The 20,497-nt window shown below is 38.4% G+C and overlaps 1 protein-coding gene across 1 annotated transcript in view; it reads left to right on the top strand.

The window, feature by feature from the left end:
- Positions 1–8,672: 8,672 nt before the first annotated feature.
- The window catches only part of LOC150087906 (ecotropic viral integration site 5 ortholog-like), a 293,698-nt gene continuing 281,873 nt past the window's right edge, over positions 8,673–20,497 (top strand). Inside the window, exon 1 of the mRNA XM_090369261.1 lies at positions 8,673–8,948. The gene's annotated coding sequence lies outside the window, so the exon portion shown is untranslated. The remainder of the gene's footprint in view (positions 8,949–20,497) is intronic.

Raw genomic sequence — 20,497 nt, 5'->3', positions numbered from 1 at the left:
ATGATCAAGTTCGCATGGATTTTTAAGATAATTTAAAATGTGCTTCTGATGAACCATACTAGCTGTATTCCATCAGACACACAGTAAATTTTCTGTTGGTGAATTGAGGTCTTAAATGTGTATGACACAGGTTCACAGAATGATAACCAGTGATGCACCGATAATGTACCGATCATAACCAATGAAACAGTGTTGGCTGTACATATGCCATTTTTCTTCCACATCAACAACGTCAAAAATGACTCATTATTATGAGGCGAATGCATCGACAAGCAAATGATAATTTCTGGGGTTTTGTTTTTAGCTGTGAGTTTATATGGAACCCGTTTGCTCCTTTGTACACCCTTCTTAGTTGATGCAAATTCAAAGGAATATTTCATCACTCACATCGAATATTTCTGCAAGCAACTAGCATGTTTGTCTTTAACCAGATTCAATGCTGCCTTCATTTCGTCTGCATGACCGAGCACTGAATTTGGAAGTTACACACACTGAATTTACACTAAAATAAAACTTTTTATATTGTTCCGCACGAAGGACTCCTGCACATATTAGAGCGTCTGCGCGTGTAGCACAGTGGAATCGTCGCCGTCCTCCCACATCGGGTGGAAAAAGCCCGGGTTCGAATCCTGTCGATGACGCGAGGAACTTTAATGGGCTTTTTTTCACTCTGTGGCTGAGTTAATCGGTCTCAGGCGTAGACAGCAAGGTGTTTTCTCCAGAAACTGGGGTTTTTCGCCCAGCAAAACAGGCAAATCGACTAGAGAACACACGCAATTTACAGACACAATACACATGGGTAGTTGAATTGACATTCTGGGTGACCCTAATAAATAGTTTGTACATATTGGAACAGTATGGTATTGGGGGAAAGTTACTGCTATGGATAAAGGGATATTTGAGTGGCAGGAGACAAAGAGAAGTTATAAATAGGCACTACATCTTAGACTTTAGTGGAGTCCTTCAGGGTTCAGTGTTGGGTAGTACCTTACTTTTTACAATACTTATTAATGATGTTGACGAAGGTCTAAGTTTGCCAATGATAGGAAGGTTGCAGGGTGGTTAATTCGCAAGCAACTAGCATGTTTGTCTTTAACATGCTAGCTGCTTTCGACAGTTCTCGTTGCTCGATTCCTGTCTAAATGCATATAGACAGGAATCGAGGCATGCTATTGTAGCAAAACCTAGATTAATTAGGCAGATGGGTGGAAAAGTTGCAATTGAGGTTTATAATTGTTAAATGCAAAGTACTGCATATGGACAGCAGTAATTCCAGAACAACATACCATTTAATTGGTACCATCTTGAGTACAGTGGTAGAGAACGAAAGAGATCTAGGGGTTAATTGTACAACCCAGCATGAAGTTCTCCGAGCAGTGCAGACAGGCTGCAAGAACAGCTCATGGGATTCTGTCAATGATATGTAGGAACTTTTCCAGCAGGAACAAGGAGATGATTATCCCATTCTATAAGGCAATGGTAAGGTCACATCTTGAGTAATGCATATAGCTCTGGAAACCTCATTTTAAGGAAGTTGTTTGGAACGGATGTAGAGAAGAGCGATTGGATTAGTTAAGGACACAAGTACTTGTGCCAATAAGTATTTGGTTCTGTAAATTGCTGGGCTTGGTAACTAGGCACTTGCGGGGAGACCTGATTGAAGTGTTTAAGCTTTAAATGGATTGAGTAAACTTAATGATGATGATAGTATTCTTTTTCTTAGGTAATGCATACAAGAGGACATCAACTGAAACTGAAAAGGATGTTTGCAAGATAGTTGTAAGAAAATTTGCTTTTAGCAAGAGTAATTGATTGTTGAAACAAACTACTATCTGGTGTTCTTGAAGCAGATATCTTTGAAAAATTTAAGGAAGAATTAGATATATTATTTATTGGGGACACTTTAAAAACTTAAATGTTAGGGTTACCTATAAACTCAATTCAACTACCCATGATGGGCAATTGCGTCTGCAAATTGCATGTGTTCTCTGGTCGATTTTCCTACTTTTTCTGGATGCAAACCCCCAGTTTTTCCGAGGAAGGAATTTTGCTATCTTCGCCTGGGATCGATTAACTCAGCTACAGAGTGAAAAGAATCCATAAAAGTTCCTTGCATCATCGACGGGATTGTAACTCGGGCCTTTCCCACCCGATGTGCTGACAATACCACTGTTCAACCCGCGCAGACTTTTATTGGGAACAGCAGATGAGGTGGGTAGTGTTTTTTTAGATCATTCTGTATAAGACATATAGACATGCACAAAACACTTGACCACACGCTATACGCTCACAAAGCGATCATTCTGCGTAAGCTTGCTTCCTTCCCGTAATAATACTAATAACAAATCGGGAAAGTCGCTTCGTCGGATCTACCTCCCACAAGATCGCCATCGGGTATCTCTTCCAGTAACCATTGGATGCAAAAGGCCAAACCTAAACAGGTCCACCTCTATATCTGGATGAAGATGACAACTAGAAAAATTTAGCATACAGCCCGTAAGAGCAACCCTTTGTTCCAGTCACTAATCTTGTTGCCCTTCTCTGTACTCGTTCCAGCAGCTCTACATCTTTCTTGAAATGAGCCCTCCAGACCTGTATACAGTACTCAAGGTGTGGCCTGACTATTGCCTTATACAAGGGAATAATCACCTCCTTATCTCTGTTAGAAAAATTCCTGTATATCATTGACAAGACACCATGAGCTACTCTTGCAGCCCGTCTGCACTGCTCAGAGAATTTCATATCTGCATGCACAATTACCCCCAGGTCCTTTTCATTCTCTACCACTATCAGTGTAGTACCACAGAGCTCTGGGGTTGCTGTTTCCCATATGTAGTACTTTACTTTTGCCAATGTTAAACTTCATTTGCCACCTCTCAGCCCATCTGCTCAACTTTTCCAGATCTTGTTGCAGCAGCATAGCGTCTGTAGTGTCCTTAACAACCATGCCAACCTTTGTATAGTCTGCAAACTTGAACATTAAGCTTGACATACAATCATCAATATCATTTATAAATACAGAAAACAATAATGGATCCAACATTGAACCCTGAGGGACTGCACTAATAACATTAGTCCACGATGAGCAGTGTCCATTGATTACCACTCTCTCCCTTCTTCCCCTCAACCACCCCTTTATCCATAGCAGCAATTTGCCTCCAATGCCACACTGCTCCAGTTTGTGCAGCAGTCTTCCATGTGCAACAGTATCAAAAGCCTTTCTAAGATCCAAAAATATAATATTAAAGTTATTCCCTGCATCCAGTTCTTTTGTGACTGCATTATAGTATTCAATCAAATTGGTCAGGCAAGGCTTTCCCTTAACAAAACCACGCTGTGTCCGAGCTATAACTGAAGTCTTGTCTAGATGATCCTGCAGTGCTTCTTTAACCAGTGCCTCCATTAATTTTCCTGGAACAGAAGTTAAACTCACAGGTCTATAATTACTTGTGTCGGCTTTTGATCCTCCTTTGTGAATTGGGGTCACATTTGCACATCTCCAGTCTATGGGTACCTCCCCTGAGTCCAAGAGAGCTCTCATAATTATGGCTAAGGGATCCCATTCACCCCATGTGCCTTTCTTGTGTTTATCTTCAACAATTTCTCTTCCACTTTACTCTCAGTTATTACAAGATTATCTAGCTTACTGCTAGAGTTGAATACACCTCTGGCATTCCCCTTGCTGAATAACTCCTCATAGGTGAATGTCGATGAAAAATATTCATTTCGTTTGTTAGCTACATGAGCAGGATCATCAACAGTTTAACCATCGATATCAAGTGGACCAATCTGATTCATTCCCTTTCTTCTAGAGTTTACATAAGTAAAGAACTCTTTGCTGTTTTTCTTTGCATCCTTTGCCAAAGATTTCTTGTAATCTGCCTTCGCCTGCCTAACCTCCTTTGTAAATTGGTTACAGATCAAATTATATCATAGGCTTCTGTGTCACGTGTTAATTTATATGTCTCCCATGCATTTTTCTTCTCTGCCATATGTCTCATTAGTTCATCTGACAGCCATTTAGGCCTAAACCTTGAACAATATTTCTTAGTTGGTATGTAACGTCTATAAAGATAAGTTCTTTGAATGCTTCCCATTTTGAATTTGCTGTTGGTAACATCATCAGTTGGTCCCACTGTATAGAATTTAAATACTGTCTCAGACCATCGTAGTTGCCTTTACAAAGGCAATAACCCTTCCCTTTACCCCTGATGGTAGTTACCCCTTTGAGTAAATCCCACTTCAGCACACTGTGATCACTGCCACCTAGTGGTTCCTTTATCTGCAAATTCTTAATGCATGAAGAATCACTACTGATAATCAAATCAAGAGTATTACTCTCTCTAGTTGCCTCCCGAACATGCTGATGTAGAAAACAATCATCCAATAAATCCACAAAAGCCTTGCTAGTGTGTGAGTGACCAATCACAAATTCCAGTCAATATCTGGGAAATTAAAATCCCCCATTATAAGACTCTCAGATTTACTGGCCCACTCTATCTCCCTGTACAGTTTCTTATTATACTCATCAGAATCATTAGGCCTATAGCACACTCCTACTCTCAATTTTGATCTCCCAATGCTTATGTCACACCAAACTGACTCGACACTGCACTGTCTAGCGATGTCGACTGGCTTCACTTCCTTGGATTTTATGTGTTTCTTAACTAATAGCATAACCCCCCCCCTTCCTTCCTATCCTGTCTATCCTTTCTGTATACATTGTACTCCCCAAATTCCAGTTCTGCATTCCTTATATCTGTGTGACACCACGTCTCTGATATCCCAACAATATCTGCCTTTGATGTTTTTAGCAATACCTCATATTCATCAAATTTATTTACCAAACTTCTAGCATTGGTGTACACCCAAATATACATGCACCTGTTCCTATTCTTAGCTACCCTAATCCAATCCATGTGTTTACTTGTACCGCAATGACTCCCAGCAGTCTCTGAAATATCCTGCATCTTGTTTTCCAGGCTGCTGCGCATTCCAATAGAAGCAGTGCAAGAATCACTTTCACCTCTGCCAGTGGCTACGGTTAATCTCTTAGTCCTTGTATCACCTCAAGCTAGCAGTTTTCCTACCCACCTAACACTGCCTCGATAGCATCATCAAATATTCTTGCACCCTTTCTATTTAAGTGTATCCCATCCCTGTAGAAGCAATCTCTCCTGTTAACAAGTACAGACCAGACTGAAAAAAATTCAACCCCTTGAGCCTTGCACAATCTTTCCAGGCCGAATTGATCGACAAGGCTCTCATCATATACTCCTTCCTATCGTCTCTGGGCAGAATTGCAGACACTTTCAAATTCAATCCTAATTCACGGCTTTTTTTCAACAGTGACCTGTACTTATTAAGTAATTCTGCCGGTCTCCTACTCTTAATATCATTAGTGCCAACGTGTACAACTATATCACCTTTCGTGTCCTTAAAAGATGACATCCGCTCTACAACGTCATCAGCCTTTGCCCCTAGCAGACATACCCTGGTCCTGTTCCACCTATCCTTTTTACAAAGCATGTTCCCCGTTTCCCTTACAAAATCCTACAGGTGTTCAGGATTGCCACTTTCTGGTGTTTCTTGTAGGTGTTCGCTTGGAGACGTATTACTGCTAGGCTGTTATATAGGGTCTTTGGCACCATTCTTGTGGTTGACACGATGATCGTTACTTGTTCCATATGCCACATCTCTTTGATCTCCTGTCTTAGGTTTGTGTACTTCCTGATTTTCTCCCCATGGATTTTCTGCAGGTAACCAGTGTTGGGTACCGCTATGTCAATCAGATAGGTAGTCTTTTCCTTTTTGTGCACAAGGGTTATGTCCGGTCTGTTGTGCGGGATTGTTCTATTCGTTATTATGGCACGGTCCCAGTACGGCTTGTGGGTTGAGGTCTCTAGTACTGCCTGTGGTTCGTACTTGTAGTATGGTACACTTTCCTCGATCAACTGGTATTTCCTCGCTAGCTTCTGATGTATTATCCTTGCTACCTGGTCGTGTCTATGAGTGTACTCAGTCTGAATAATCACCTTGCAACCCGCGGTGATGTGGTGGATCGTTTCTGAGGCCAGGTGGCATCGACATGTATCATCGGACACTCCGGGCTTCTTGGCGATGTATTTTCTATAATTTCTAGTGTCGATTACCTGGTCTTGAATGGCGAGCATGAATCCTTCGGTCTCGGGGAAGAGCGTCCCGCTTGTGAGTCGTGCATTGGAAGCAGTTTTATCTATGTGATCTTGATGGAGATCATTGTTGTGTTTGCCACGGAATGTCTTCTCTGCCAATCTTTCTAGCTTCATTTGTATCTCCTGGTTGGGGGGACTCCTCGCTTAGGTTGAGTGGGGTATACCGCTTGTCTATCTTCCTTATGGCCTGGTGGAGTGCTGCTGTGTGTTTCTGGAAGTAATCCTTCAGGTTAACTGTCGCTGTCTTCTGTTGCTCAATGAGGTCTATCAGGCCCCTTCCTCCTTCTTCCCGGGCAATTGTCAGTCTCTCCACGTCTCTCGTGTGATGTTGGCGGCTCTTGGTCATCATCGTCTTTGTCTTTCTCATGATATCCTCCAGCTCGGTGTTAGTCCCATCTATACCCCGAAGGAGTAAGTTAGCACGGGGACTGCATAGGTGTTTATGGCTTTAATCGTGTTCCTTCCATTCAGCTTTGCTTTCAGCAGGTTTCTGAGCCTCTGATATTTTTCCGATCAGGCAGGCCTTAATTTCCTTGTGCTGTAACTGCTGAGCCTGCATCATCCCCAAGTATTTGTAGGCCTCTACCTCTGCCAGGGCTTTGATTTCTTTACCAGTCTGCAATTGGTAGTTTGGGTTGACTAATTTTCCCTGGTGCAATCCATGTACATCAGGTGGGTGAGAGTGTGCAGGTTCTTCCTTCCTTCTTTGAACTTATATCCGTACTTGCTACTGTTGATCATGGTGGATAGCGGGTTAAGTGCTAGACAGAACCACAATGGGCCCAGGGAATGTTCCTGAAAGATTCCTCTCCTGATAGAGATTGGCGTGGTTGTGATATTTTCGACCTTAACGATGATACTCCATTTCGCCATCGTTTCTCCTAGAAAGTTTGTCACCATGATTGACTTTATAGATCTTCAGCGCCTCTATTAGGTAATCGATGTAGGCTGTGTACATGTTGCGACGCTTCTTGTAGGCTTACTCCATAACCGCGGCATCTATGGCTAATTGTTCCTTGCATCCTTTCTGCTATTCGGCCATTATGTTCTGGCTCTCCAAGTGGTCTGATATCTTTCTGGTTATGCAGCTGGTCAGGATCTTGTACATTGTTGGGAAGCAGCTGATTGGCCTGTATTTCCCCGGGTTTCTTGCATCTTCGTCTTTAGGCTTCAGATATGTGATTCCTTGAGTGAGGAACTTCGGGATTGACTCTGGGTGCCTTATCATTCGGGTGAACTGCTCTGCTAGGTGCTTGTGTGTGTGCAAATAAGCTTCTTGTACCAGTAGTTGTGGACGTTATCTATTCCTGGAGTTCGCCAGTTGTGAGAGTTCTTGATCGTCTGTTTTACTTCTTCTTCCCGAATCTCCCACCTTCTCATTTCTTGTACGTCCTTGATTTTCTTGCGTTCTAGTGCTATCCAGGGCGCTCGGCTGTTATGTCTTATTTCTTTGCTCCATGTGTTTCCCCAGAACTCCTCAATCGTCTTCTTCTCGTGTGGTCCGTTCCCTTCTTTCCCGTCTTCTCCGAGATTCCTGTAGAAGCCTCTTTGGTCCTCATCGAATATTCGGTTGTTTATTTTCCTCTGGGAGCTCTCTTTGTATCGGCGTACTCTCTTGCTGAGTGCAAGGAAGTTCTGCTTCAATGTGTCCAATACTCTTCTATTCTCTGATTGTTTTGCCTCATGTTTGCTGTGGACACTGTCTCTCTTGAGGATGCGCTTCACTTTTCCAATTAATTTCTTACTCCTATTGCCCCGTTTGTACTGGGTCAATTGGCTCTTTTATGTTCTGCTGAAGTCTTCTTTCCCATGCTGGTGGTTCCTTCTGTTTTCTGTTCTTCTGCAGCTGGTCTCTCGCTTCTCTCCCGTTAATCCTCGTGGCTGCTACCGCAGCACAATACACTGCTGTGTGTATGGCCTCCAGTGTTATTATTAAAATTGCAATAAAATATTGTATTATTATTATTATTATTATTATTATTATTATTGTGAAGGAAGCCTGAGGCTTATGCTGCACCAGCTAAAAAAAAAAAAAAAAAAAGACAGAGTTACCCTGAGAGAGAGAGTGAGAGAGAGAGAGAGAGAAAGAGAGAGAGAAAGAGAGAGAGAAAGAAGCAGAAAGGAATCACCAAGAAAGAGAAGAATGATGATATCCAGCTTAGGACCCTGGGTGTGCCAAGCACATACTCACAAGATGTGAACCCCTACGTGATATCTCAGTTCCTTTTAGATTTGCTCCTTCGTTTATCACATTGACCATGTGTGACAATATCAAAAAAATAAAAATAAAAAACATTGCCCGTTTTTTAAAAACTTTAATCGATTCTTTCTATATTAATTAAGTCAATATTTTCAAATCTGACGTACACAGTTTTGGATAACGTCAGTTACAAGAGGGCGCGAAAATCGTATCTGCATGTTTATCTATTAGATTAACAGGTGGTTGTCAAATTTAAAAGTACGATGATAATGCTGGTATCTAGTAAATTTTCTTGGATTTGTTTCATTGAGGCTTTGTGAAATAATGATTTGTGTTGTATTTTAACCTTAACAATGAAATGATAACGGTTTCCTCTCAGTAATATAGGAAAGCGAAGGGAGAGGAGGAATGAAAAAAGAAAAAGAAAAAAAGTAAACCTTGACCTATTCAAACGACGTAATTTTAAATAAGTAATGTTTTGGATAATATATATTTATATTAGTGTTTGTTTTTTAATGAATCGAAACGGACAGTCAACACTGGATTCACTCAAGGTAAGATAGGAAAAAAAGTGGTGTGATTAAATTAATATAATAACATCAGGATGGACATGGCTGGTAAGAGCCTAGGCCGGTATTGAATGAAAAGGTACGGCCACTTTTGAGCGGACGATCCTTACCATTAAATTCCAGCCCGAGAATTTACATATTATATATTTATATAACTTATCTTTTGTGTTAGAGAGCGGAGGGAGGGAGGGAGGGTGGGTGGTTGGTAAGAAAATTTATAAATTTTCTGTTGAGCCAATTCGGCACCGGGATATAAATTTAGCTTGTGATAAACGGCATCGTCTGGTTTATTTGGTCTATACTAGATTTCAGTGTAGGTGTTTATATACATTTATAAAATATTGCATGTACATCATAAATTTATAATGAAGACAGACATGATTATATTGCATATAACATGGTGGTTCTGTTTATTTACCAAATTTTAGTCTTACGTCAGTAATAATCTTACAAAGAAGCAAGGAGTAGCATATTTTTATATGCTACTCCTTGCTTCTTTGACAATGTTTTTAATATGACAATGACAATGTTTTTAATTTATTCACCTTTAGTTTCATAAAGGCTGATCTCCAGCTACCCTTCAATGAAGGAAGAGACCTTAAATTCTAATAAAACCTATTTTAGATCTCTCCCTCTCCCTCACACCCACAATTAAAAATCTTGAGTAGATATCTAGAAAAGATAAAGATTTCTTAAATTGGAATGATCTTAGGTTCTAGCCTTTCTTAGCATAAATATATGTACTATTCCCTCAGCATTCAAAAAGGTTTCTGCTATAGCTCCTGTTATTTTCTTCATATAATTATAGCAAACCTTGTACAGATCTCAGAATCATTCTGCTTTGGAATTCATATGAGGTGGTTTCCCTAAAATCTGGACTTATTCAATAGAGAAATTTGATTAAACAATAATCCCCCCTTTTTTTTTTCACTAAGTCACTCCTCTCCATGTCACAAGATATATATTTTCTGCCACATTTTTCTGTAGATATTCTGATTAGCATTCCTCTTTTTAATTAGCATCTGCAATTGAACTTGCTTCTTTTAATCTCTAAGAACCCAGGGAGCTCACATCTGGTGAGTATGGGCTTGGCACACCCAGGGTCCTGCACTGGATATCATCATTTTTCTCTTTCTGGTGATTCCTCTCTCTCTCTCTCTCTCTCTCTCTCTCTCTCTCTCTCTCTCTCAGGGTAACTTCATATAGACCAACAATCTAAAGTTATAGGTGCATTTTGGCCATAGCAGCCCTTGCGCCAATAAACCCCACTTCAACAACAACAACTCAGGGTAACTTGGAAATTTTTTTTGGCTGGTGCAGCATAAGCCTCAGGCTTGCTTGCACCATATGCTAATAATAATAAAATGGGTACCAGCAGGCCAACATCATATTTGAACTCCATATCCTGAAACTTCTCTTCATGGACCAGTGACATGAGTGAGATCTGACAAGGTTCAGTCTGGCTCACTTACTTTAATGTCTAAGTTTACTAATGATTTAAATGTAGGCAAGATAGTTAATGACATTACTCATGGTATGCTTTCAGTAAAATATAAATGATCAATTTGAATAGGCCAAAAAATGGCAATTGAAGTATTTCATTGATAAATACAAGGTACTGTATTTGTGTAGTAGTAATTACAGGATAAGGCTACCATTTGGTTAATGCCAAACTCAAATGGTTAATAATGAAAATGATCTGGGTGGGGGTTTAATTGTACAGTCTAATATCAGATTCTCTATGAACAGTACAGACATGCTGCTAGGACAACTGATTGGTGTTCTGCCAATGATATACTGGAACCTTGCCAGCAGAAACAGAGGTGATTATAAAGCAATGATGAGGCTACATTTTGTATTCTTACTGTATAAGAATAAAAAATGTAATAGAATACAGTAACTGAAGTTATTCACAGTAAGGGTATTCTTACTATGAAAGATTTCAGTTTTGTAAATAAATTGAATGTCTGGAACTAAGTATCTGTGTGAGACCTAATTGCAGTGTTTATCATTTTTAAAAAAGGTTGAGTAAACTAAATGCTGATGCATCTTTACTCTTTCTCTGACAGCACACAGGAGAGCATGATTTTAAATTGAAAAAGAGGGTACAGAATAGATGTGCAGAAATTTGCTCTCAGCCAGAGAGTAATTGATTGTTGGAATAATCTTCCATGTAGTGTTGTGGCGGTAGGATGTTTCAAAAAAAAAAAAAAATTAAAGGAGGATTGAATATATTAGAAGGGATCGAAAAATAAAGTGGATGAAACTTTTATTTTCTCTTTTCACTGATGCTGTATTAACTTGCCTCCATTTATCATTCTGCAAATATTAATTGACTAACTTCCTTTGCATTAATAGCCTCCATTTCCAGTTTTTAGAAATTTTTACATATCTCTTGTATTCATTTCTGGCAGTTATGAGCACACTCTTATGCATATGAGATACTAACCAGAATCCCAGAAATTTACACTTGGTCTGCTAATCATATGCTCTGCAAAAGGTATGCCATGTGTATAATGTGCATATAATAAAGTACTTGTGTTCAAAAGCCAATTTATACATGGTGCTGGGTCTAAAAAACTTGGAGTAACTCCCAGGTAACTCTGTATTGTTCACCTGAGATTATTTTTTAAGAAACTTTTTTAATTATTCCTTCAGCCACAAACAGAATTTGATTCCAGACCTCTTAGCACTAATCATGAGGAGACAATTATGAGCAACAAATGGTCAGTGTCTTAAATTTTAACCCATCTCCACAATATCAAGTACTATAGATTGAATGTATTTTGAAAAATATTTTCAGGTGGCTCTAACACTGGTCCTTGAGGCTGTTGTAGACATTCTCTGAGGTATGACAAACTGGGTTTGCTACCGTGGGTGTCTAAAACACTGATGGAACTGATATTCAGGTGACACTGAAGTCAAGTGGACTGAATTTCAGCAAAGTCTGGCTGATTTGCAACAGCTAAATCCTCTACTTTCACCTTCATGACGGTGGGACTTGTTAATAACCCTGAGTATATAACCTTCATGTTCAAGTCCTGAAATGTATACAAGCACCTTGTATGCTGGAGATGACCAAATGATAAAGGTGCAAACTAACGTAAGCAGGGATTGAGGTTTGGTGTCCACACCACACAGAGGAGTACTGCCTTTCTGTGTTACTGGGCAATACTAGATGGAAGATGACTCTCATCAACTGATGCAATACCATTGCTTTGTTTATTGGAGGATTGAAGTGGTGGAACCATGTTTAGTCTCCAGAGCAAAACTCTGGCAACCCCCCATCCCTTCCAACATGCAGTACGATTGATGTCTTTTGAGGTTATGATAGGCATCATGGCGAGATCCAATCTTTCTTATATTTTGAGAATATAGCTCTAAAACAATGTTTACAAACCAGTTGCTAGACAGCTCACTGGGCCGAACCTATTGGTAACTCTCTAGGAGGCTTCTGGATCAGCTGGTGTACAGTCTTGCTGCCTCTACTCTCCCACATAGTGACTAGAGGGAGTTCGAGTAGTGTGTATGTAGTGAAATTGTGAAGGCCACGTTATATCAAGGAGCTGGGTATATTCTTGTCGCATGTATACTATATTCAAAAATTTCATTGCTTCATACAACGTCTTCCCCACCTTTTCTTCCTACTGAATACATCATGAATAGAAAAAACTTATCAGAAAAAAGATCTAAACCCCCCAAACACTTCCTCATTCATTTCACAAATATACATGGTCTCAGTTCCAATCTCAGTGATATCCATTTACAGTCTGCCAAGCCACCCCCCCCCACATACTTTTCCTGACAGAATCCCAATTATTGGTTGATTCAACCACTGCTCATCTCAGTTGTCCTAATTATTTCCTGTACAGTTCCTTTCACTTCAAAGGGGACACTTCTGCATCTAATATTCCCTGTCAGAGACTTGGTAATTTGGAATCACGTCTTTTTGATTTTCTTTGGCTTAAAATCTCTAACCCCCATCTGTCAAATTCATCTGTTACCTCTCTCATTGTTCCAATTCCCCCAATCACTTGGAACTTTTTGAAACTTGACTTTCTCCAGCCAACCTTTCCTAATAGTGAGATAATTTTCCTTAGTGATTTTAATGTTCACAACTGCAGCTGACTTCCATTTTCTAGTCACGTGGACCCAGCTGGTCGAGATTGAGGCTTTTGCAATTACTAATGATCTTGCACAGATTGTTCATTTACCTGCCAGAATACCAGATAATCCTAACCACACAGCCAGCACTCTTGATCTTTATCTCACAAACAACCATTCCAAGAACAGGATCGAGGTGAGTAGTCCTCTAAGAATCCTAGATCACAACTTCATGATGGTCTCCTCTCCAATGGAGCCTTTCTCTTGTAGCCATTCTCAACTTTGTGTTGTTTGGCCTCACAAGAATGCAAAATGGAATGAACTGTGAGACTTCTTTTCCTTGGTTTGATTACTGTTTCAAATCTTCTGATGTCAACATTTGCTCAAATTGTATCAGTGAAATTATTCATTCTTGTAGGGATGAAATCCTTTATTCCACACTCCACCTTAATCTTGTCCTTTATGTAAACCTTAGTTTTCCAAAAAATGTGCTGAGGCTATTCAAGATAAGAATGTTGCTTATTGCAATTGGCTTGCATCCAAATCTCCAGGTTTATTTTCTGTCTATGCCAAAGCTCATAACAGTTGTAAAGCAGTTATTGATCAATTGTTCCAACTATTTTTTATAGGCTAAGCATAGAAAACTTGCTTCTTGTCCAAATGGTAGTGGAGCATTCTAGTATCTTGTCAAAGCTATTGGTTGCAGCTTTTTCCCATCTCTATTCCTACCTCCGTCAAAACCAGATAATTCTATTGCCATCTCAGCTGAAGATAAAACTGACCTGCTAGCATCCTACTTTTCTTCTAACTCAAGTATTGATGATCTTGGTAAACCATCTCCTACCATTCCCTGTACATTCCATTCAGTGCCTCCATCTAAAGTGTCTTCCATCTAAAGGATGTCAGAAGAATTTTGATCAGTCTTGATTCCAAGAAAGTGCCCTGCCTGATTGCATTTCTTCACATGTTCTCAAAACCTGTACTCTTGAGCTTACTCCTGTTCTGTGTCAACTTTTTACACTTTTTTATTTTACCAGTGTTTTCCCTTCTGCTAGGAAATATGCTCCCATCCAGCCAGTTCCTAAAAAAAGGTTGACAAATCCCTTCCATCCAAGTATTGTCCCATTGCACTTAACTCTATTCTTTCAAAAGTAATGGAGAAATCCATTAACTGCCAACTAAACTATCTGAAAACCTTCCATCTGATAAATGATTGCCAGATTTAAAAGAATTATGGATCCCTTCAGTGTCGATCCACTGGTGATATACTTGCTTATGTTACCCATCTGTGGACAAATTCAATGAAAAAGTTTGGTGAAACTCAAGCTTTTGCTCTTGACATTCCAATGGCTTTTGATTGCATTTGGCATAAAGGTCTTCTAAATAAGCTTCATCATATGGTTTGCCAACTGTTTTTTGTAATTGTGTATCCAGTTTTCTCTTTGACCGCTCACTGCAGGTGATGGTAGATGGCTCCCTGTCTTCTAACTTCTCCAGTAATTCTGGTGTTTTCAACCATAGATGCCAATGCACCTAATAAATCTCCAAACAAACAAAAAACTGGTGTTCTCTAAGGTTCGGTTCTTTCTTCCACTCTTTTTCTCTTGTATATTAATGACTTTCTTCCATTGACCAGAAATCCTATCCATAATTTTGCTGATGACAGCATATTGCATTCCACCTTCCAGTTTGCAAAACCTTTCCCTGCACAAACAACTTCAACTTCTCGAATATCCACTACAAAATCCTTAAATTCTGATCTACACAATTCTTCAGTGGGGCAAAGATAACTTAGTCGATTTCAATCCTAAAACTCAGAACTCAGTCCTCTCTTATATCTCACAAAAAGGTTTCTTCTGCTCCTGTGCTTATTTTTGATGACACTCAGATTTCTAGACAAGTTTGCATATCTCTGTGTTATCCTCTCTGTGTACAATTGCAAATCTGCCTTACCATGGAATGTTGTTCCCACATCTGGAGTGATGCCCCAACACCTCTCTCAGGCTTCTAGACTCCATGAAAAAGAGGACATTTAGGTTAATTAATGACCCATCCCTAAAAAAGTCCTTTCACTCTCTGTCTCATAGACACTGTTTCTGCTGCATTTTCTATAGATACTTCACTGGCACTTTTCTTCTGAATTGGCTTCTATAATTCCTGCTCTCTTCCAAGCTAGTCTGAATACCTGCCACAACCAGTCAGCATCCTTTTACTGTCCAAGTTCAAACTCACAGAACCAACTTTTCTTATTTATTTCTTCGAGTTCTGTTTTCTGTAACAACCTTCCTTCATACATATTTCCTGAAAATTATAAAAACCTTCCTGAATTTTACAAAATGCTTCTGCCATTTCCTTCAATTTGAACTGTTTCTTGGGTTGCCACAATTCCTCAATGGATTCAGCTCTCCCTTGCTCCTCAACTCTTTGTGCATTCAACTGGGCTAGGCCTTCTGTTGTTAAATCTTGACCTCATTCATCCACAAGCTTGTCTGCATCTTTTGTTCCAGGACCAGATGCAACTCCTGGACTAAGTTTACAATTTTTGTTAACAGAAAACATAAGCTCATCTTTGTTGAAGCCTTTGTTGTCAAGCTTGGAATGTTTTAGCAAGTTTTTTCCAAACTTTGCTCATACAAGTTATTGTCACATCATTCCAGGCTCTTGAAATTATGTTAAACATCTTCCAAAATTCAAATCCATCTTCTTCCTTTGCTGTGTTGCATTTACAGCCTCAGAAAATGTTGTCTGTATGTAATAAGCTTTGAATACCCAGATAAGAAAAGCTCTCACTTTTCTCTCAAACAAAACTGAGCTGACTACAATCCAGAAAGAAAGAAAGGAAGGAAGGAAGGAAGGAAGGAAAGGATGTAGTGACGAAGGGCTAGAGTGTAATTCTCCGAAGAAATAGCTGATGGGACACAGTCCACATGGGTTGAACGTTGTGGGGGTTTCTCTGAAGTGCTTCAATGTAGTTCACCTGTCAAATATTTCTTCAGAATTTTTAAAGCAGAAAATGAAATGTTAACTCTAGTTATTTACCTAGATTTTAGTTATGCTGCAGATCATTATCCAACATAGTTTTTATGGGAACGAAAATAAAAACTTATACTTATTGTTCCTTCATTCGATTACACTCTTAAAAATTATACAGACACTATAGTATCTTTATGATTTTACCAAAAAAATTAATTTAGTAAGTCCAAAGTTATGTAACTTGGGCTTACGTAAGTCAGGGACTAACTGTATTTATATGAATTTACATGGGAGAGAGATCACCCTGATTGCCTCTCTTGTTGCAGTGTTATTGCAGTGATCTCCTCATCCCAAGGATTTTATAATATCATTGAAGGATATCCAGATACAAATTTAAATAAGCTTATAACACTGCATAGGGATAAAAAAAAATTAAAAATTTATAAATAAATTAAGCAAAATTAAACAAAATCTATGTAAATGCATAGTAACCCTCTCTATGAGAGTTTTACATATACTCTGATGTGTCAAAGAATAAATTAAAAAAATAAATAAATAAAAGCAAATTTGTTAAAAAATAATTTAAGAATTTTTGCCCGAATAAAATTCTAAAAATGGAAAACACTAATGTAAATTTTTAACTTGATATGTGGTGTGAGATACAATTTACTGTTATGGTGCCATCAGTCTACGTAATGTGTAAAATCTATTCAATTGCTATGATTCCACATCTATCCTAGAATTGTAGGATAAATTTGTGGAAGTTTGCCTTTAGCCAGTGGGTGGTTGATTGCTGGAACAAACTTCCATCTGTCGTCGTAAAAGTTGATAGCTTAAATAGATTCAAGGCAGAACTAGAAAAGCATTTGGAGCAAGCGTATGGGTGAAATGAGAAGGGTGTATGTTGTTTTTTTTTTTTTTTTGGCCGATGCTGTATAAGTTTGCTTCTTGCATCATGTGCCTTTTGTTAATGCTAATTGTATAGCTATTTAATGAGTAGCTTACTGTATAAAGCAATGGTCAATGACTTATTTTTGACTGCAGGTCAAGATGTTTTTTGGCAAAATGTTCTAGGTTACTTCAGAAATTTCAGTGGATAGGGAAAAAAGATGATGATTATAAAAATCATTTCCTGATTGGTTTATGTTTTAAAGACAAAACTGTAACCCATTCTACAGATTCTGTGTGAACTGTGTGCAAATGTTATCTGCTGTTGAGTACTCTCAGTAGTTACCATGAGTTTGAAGTAATCAAATTGCATGAAATTTATCATTCTTAGTATTTTTAAAGTAGCTTCCTGTGTACTATTTTTTTATATTTTCTGGTATCATTTGAAACTAGTCTTGTCCTGGATAATGTATCTGTCCATTTTACTTACTTATTGCATGATCAAATCAGTATGCATGCCTTAAAGCATGCATAGTCATTAACTGAGCACTGTTCATTTTAGTTTCTGTAACAGTAAAATGTATTTATATTTTAAAATCCTCTGTTCTGGTGCTGCTGAAGGGTATGAAAAGGCAATTAATATATTTTTAGCAGTTTTAATTTAAGTTAATTTTTTTTTACCATTTAATTTTACTTCATTAGGTAATTAATTAATAGTGGTCAAGTTGCTGACCACTATTATATTGAATGATTGGCCATGAGAAAATTGTTCCATTAAAACAGGATAGAGCCAGCTACCAAGTGTCTGTATTGCCAGTTATGAAATAACTGAGAAGTGATTAGCATTCACACTTTATTAAAGTAAAATATAATTCTAAAACAAGAATTCTGCTCCACTACATGAAAAGGTTCCACTGATACTATCAGTAATTCTTTGCCCCTGTGAATGCCATCTGGATGTGGTCACGTCGTGAATGCAACCCTAGTGCCAATCCAATTAGTCTTTTTTATGACTTTGTAGGCTTTAAATAATTTTTAATTCCTTTTCATTTTGAAAATGATCTAGCACTGAAAGGATTATTCTGCAGAGTATACCAATATTTGGATGTGTTTTGTTTAGTTTATATTTGCACAACAAAATTAAAAACTTCAAGTCCTGAGTGGCCTTTAGGTTCAGCAGTTAAATTTTCATTAAATATTTATGTCAATTAATACATATAGCATAAAGAGAAATATAAAACTATTCAATATGCTGCAGATCATTTCTAGTTAGAAGTCTCATTGTCTGTTGTTTTCTAATAAATATAACTAAGGTTGAAAATTAGTTTTACAGTTTGTTTGGAAGATATATATATATATATATATATATATATATATATATATGAGAGAGAGAGAGAGAGAGAGAGAATAGTGTAATTTGAATTTGAGTATACCCCAAACTTTTACAAAAAATATATTATATTTTCCTGATCATAAGATGCACTTTTTTTCTGAGAATAGCCTGAAGGTATATTTAGGTGCATGTAGTGATATACATTTTTTTTTAGATCACACTGTATTGTTGCATAGCATATCTGAGTGAAGCTTTATGAATTTTTCACTAGAACTCACCTTATTTTCCAAGAAAAAGATCAATAAAACCTTACAGTATTTTTCTTTAGAAATATTATTATTAGAATTTATTATTAGCATATATTATTATTGCAAGGAAGCCTGAGGCTTTTGCTGCACACCAACCAAAATATTTCTGAGTTACCCCTGAGAGAGAGAGAGAGAGAGGGGGGGGGAGGAATCATCAAGAAAGAGAAGAATGGTGATATCCAGCTCAGGACCATGGGTGTGCCAAGCACATACTCACCAGATGTGAGCCCCTTGGATTAATATCAATTATTTCAAGAAATATGGATTGAACGGTGCCCTTGATGCATGAAATACATTGACCCCTTTAAAGAAAATGAAAATTTAGACCACTCTAACATCAGAAATGATGAGTGTGACTATTGAACCTTTTTAAGATTCTAGGAGTAGATTCATTCTATATAGACATTTAGTTTAGTTGTTTCTCAGATATATGCATTATATACAGTAATAAAAGAACAGGATACGAGAAATAATTCTGACATATATACACAGACTTCAGTTATGCTTTTGACCTGTTCCCTGTGAAAGGCTGCTGTACAAATTGGAGCAAAGTGACATTAGGGATAGATTCCTGCTATGCATAAAGGGATGGTTGAGTGGAAAAAGATGGAGGGTGGTTATAAATAGGCACTTCTTTTTTGGACTAATGTTATTAGAGTCCTTGGGTTTCACTAGTGGATTCCTTACTGTTTTCAATATTTAAAAACAATATTAACTCAGATATATGCGTTATATACATTAATAAAAGAACAGGCTACAAGAAATAATTTTGACATATATACACAGACTTCAGTTATGCTTTTGACCTGTTTCCTGTGAAAGGCTGCTGTACAAATTGGAGCAAAGTGACATTAGGGATACATTCCTGCTATGGATAAAGGGATGGTTGAGTGGAAAAAGATGGAGGGTGGTTATAAATAGGCACTTCTTTTTTGGACTAATGTTATTAGAGTCCTTGGGTTTCACTAGTGGGTTCCTTACTGTTTTCAATATTTAATAACAATATTAACGAAGGCATATCAAGTTTTTTTTTTTTTTTTTTTGTCTGCATTTGCAGATGATTCAAAAATTGGTAAAGTGGTTAATAGTAGTAGTGGTATGTGATGCAAGAAAGCAAGTGTATGAGCTTATGCAGCATCAGCCAAAAAAAAAAAAAAAAAAATCACACCATTCCCTCCAAATGCCTGTCCAGTTCCTCCTTAAATTTATTCAACCTATCAACTTCCACAATGACAGATGGAAGTTTGTTCCAGCAATTAACTACCCGCTGGCTAAAGGCAAATTTTCGCACATCTATTCTACATCTGTCTTTTCTTAATTTGAATTTATGCCCCCTTAGGTTCGTAATCTGAACAAGTGGAAGGATCCCATCAGAATTCAGCGTGCTCAACCCATTCAAGGCCTTATACACCTTAATCAGATCACCGCGCAGGTGCCTAGTCTCCAGCCACTGCAATTTACAGAACTTAAGCCTCTCTTGGTAAGAGGATCCCTTCATTCCCCTCACCAATCTTGTTGCCCTTCTCTGTACACGCTCAAGTAAATCTACATCCTTCCTAAAATGAGGCCTCCAGACCTGTACGCAGTGCTCAAGGCGTGGCCTGACCATTGCCTTATACAGAGGGACAATCACCTCCTTCTCCCTGCTAGCAAAATTCCTATATATCATTGACAAAACCCCATGACCTGCCCTGGCAGCCTGTCTGCATTGCTCAGAAAACTTCATATCTGACTGCACAATTACTCCCAGATCTTTTTCATTTTCTACCACCTTAAGTGTAGTACCACACAGTTGGTACATTTCTCTGGGGTTACTTCTACCCATATGCAGTACTTTGCATTTGTCAAGGTTAAACTTCAGTTGCCACTTCTTAGCCCATCTGCCCAAATTTTCTAGATCTTGTTGCAGTAGCACACTGCCATTACTG

This window comes from Mastigoproctus giganteus, chromosome 3 (genome assembly GCF_048544385.1).
Source record: "Mastigoproctus giganteus isolate SK-2022 chromosome 3, ASM4854438v1, whole genome shotgun sequence".
Classification (NCBI taxonomy): domain Eukaryota; kingdom Metazoa; phylum Arthropoda; class Arachnida; order Uropygi; family Thelyphonidae; genus Mastigoproctus; species Mastigoproctus giganteus.
Note: the sequence above shows the minus strand (reverse complement) of the source record. Positions and strands in the feature narration are given on the sequence as shown.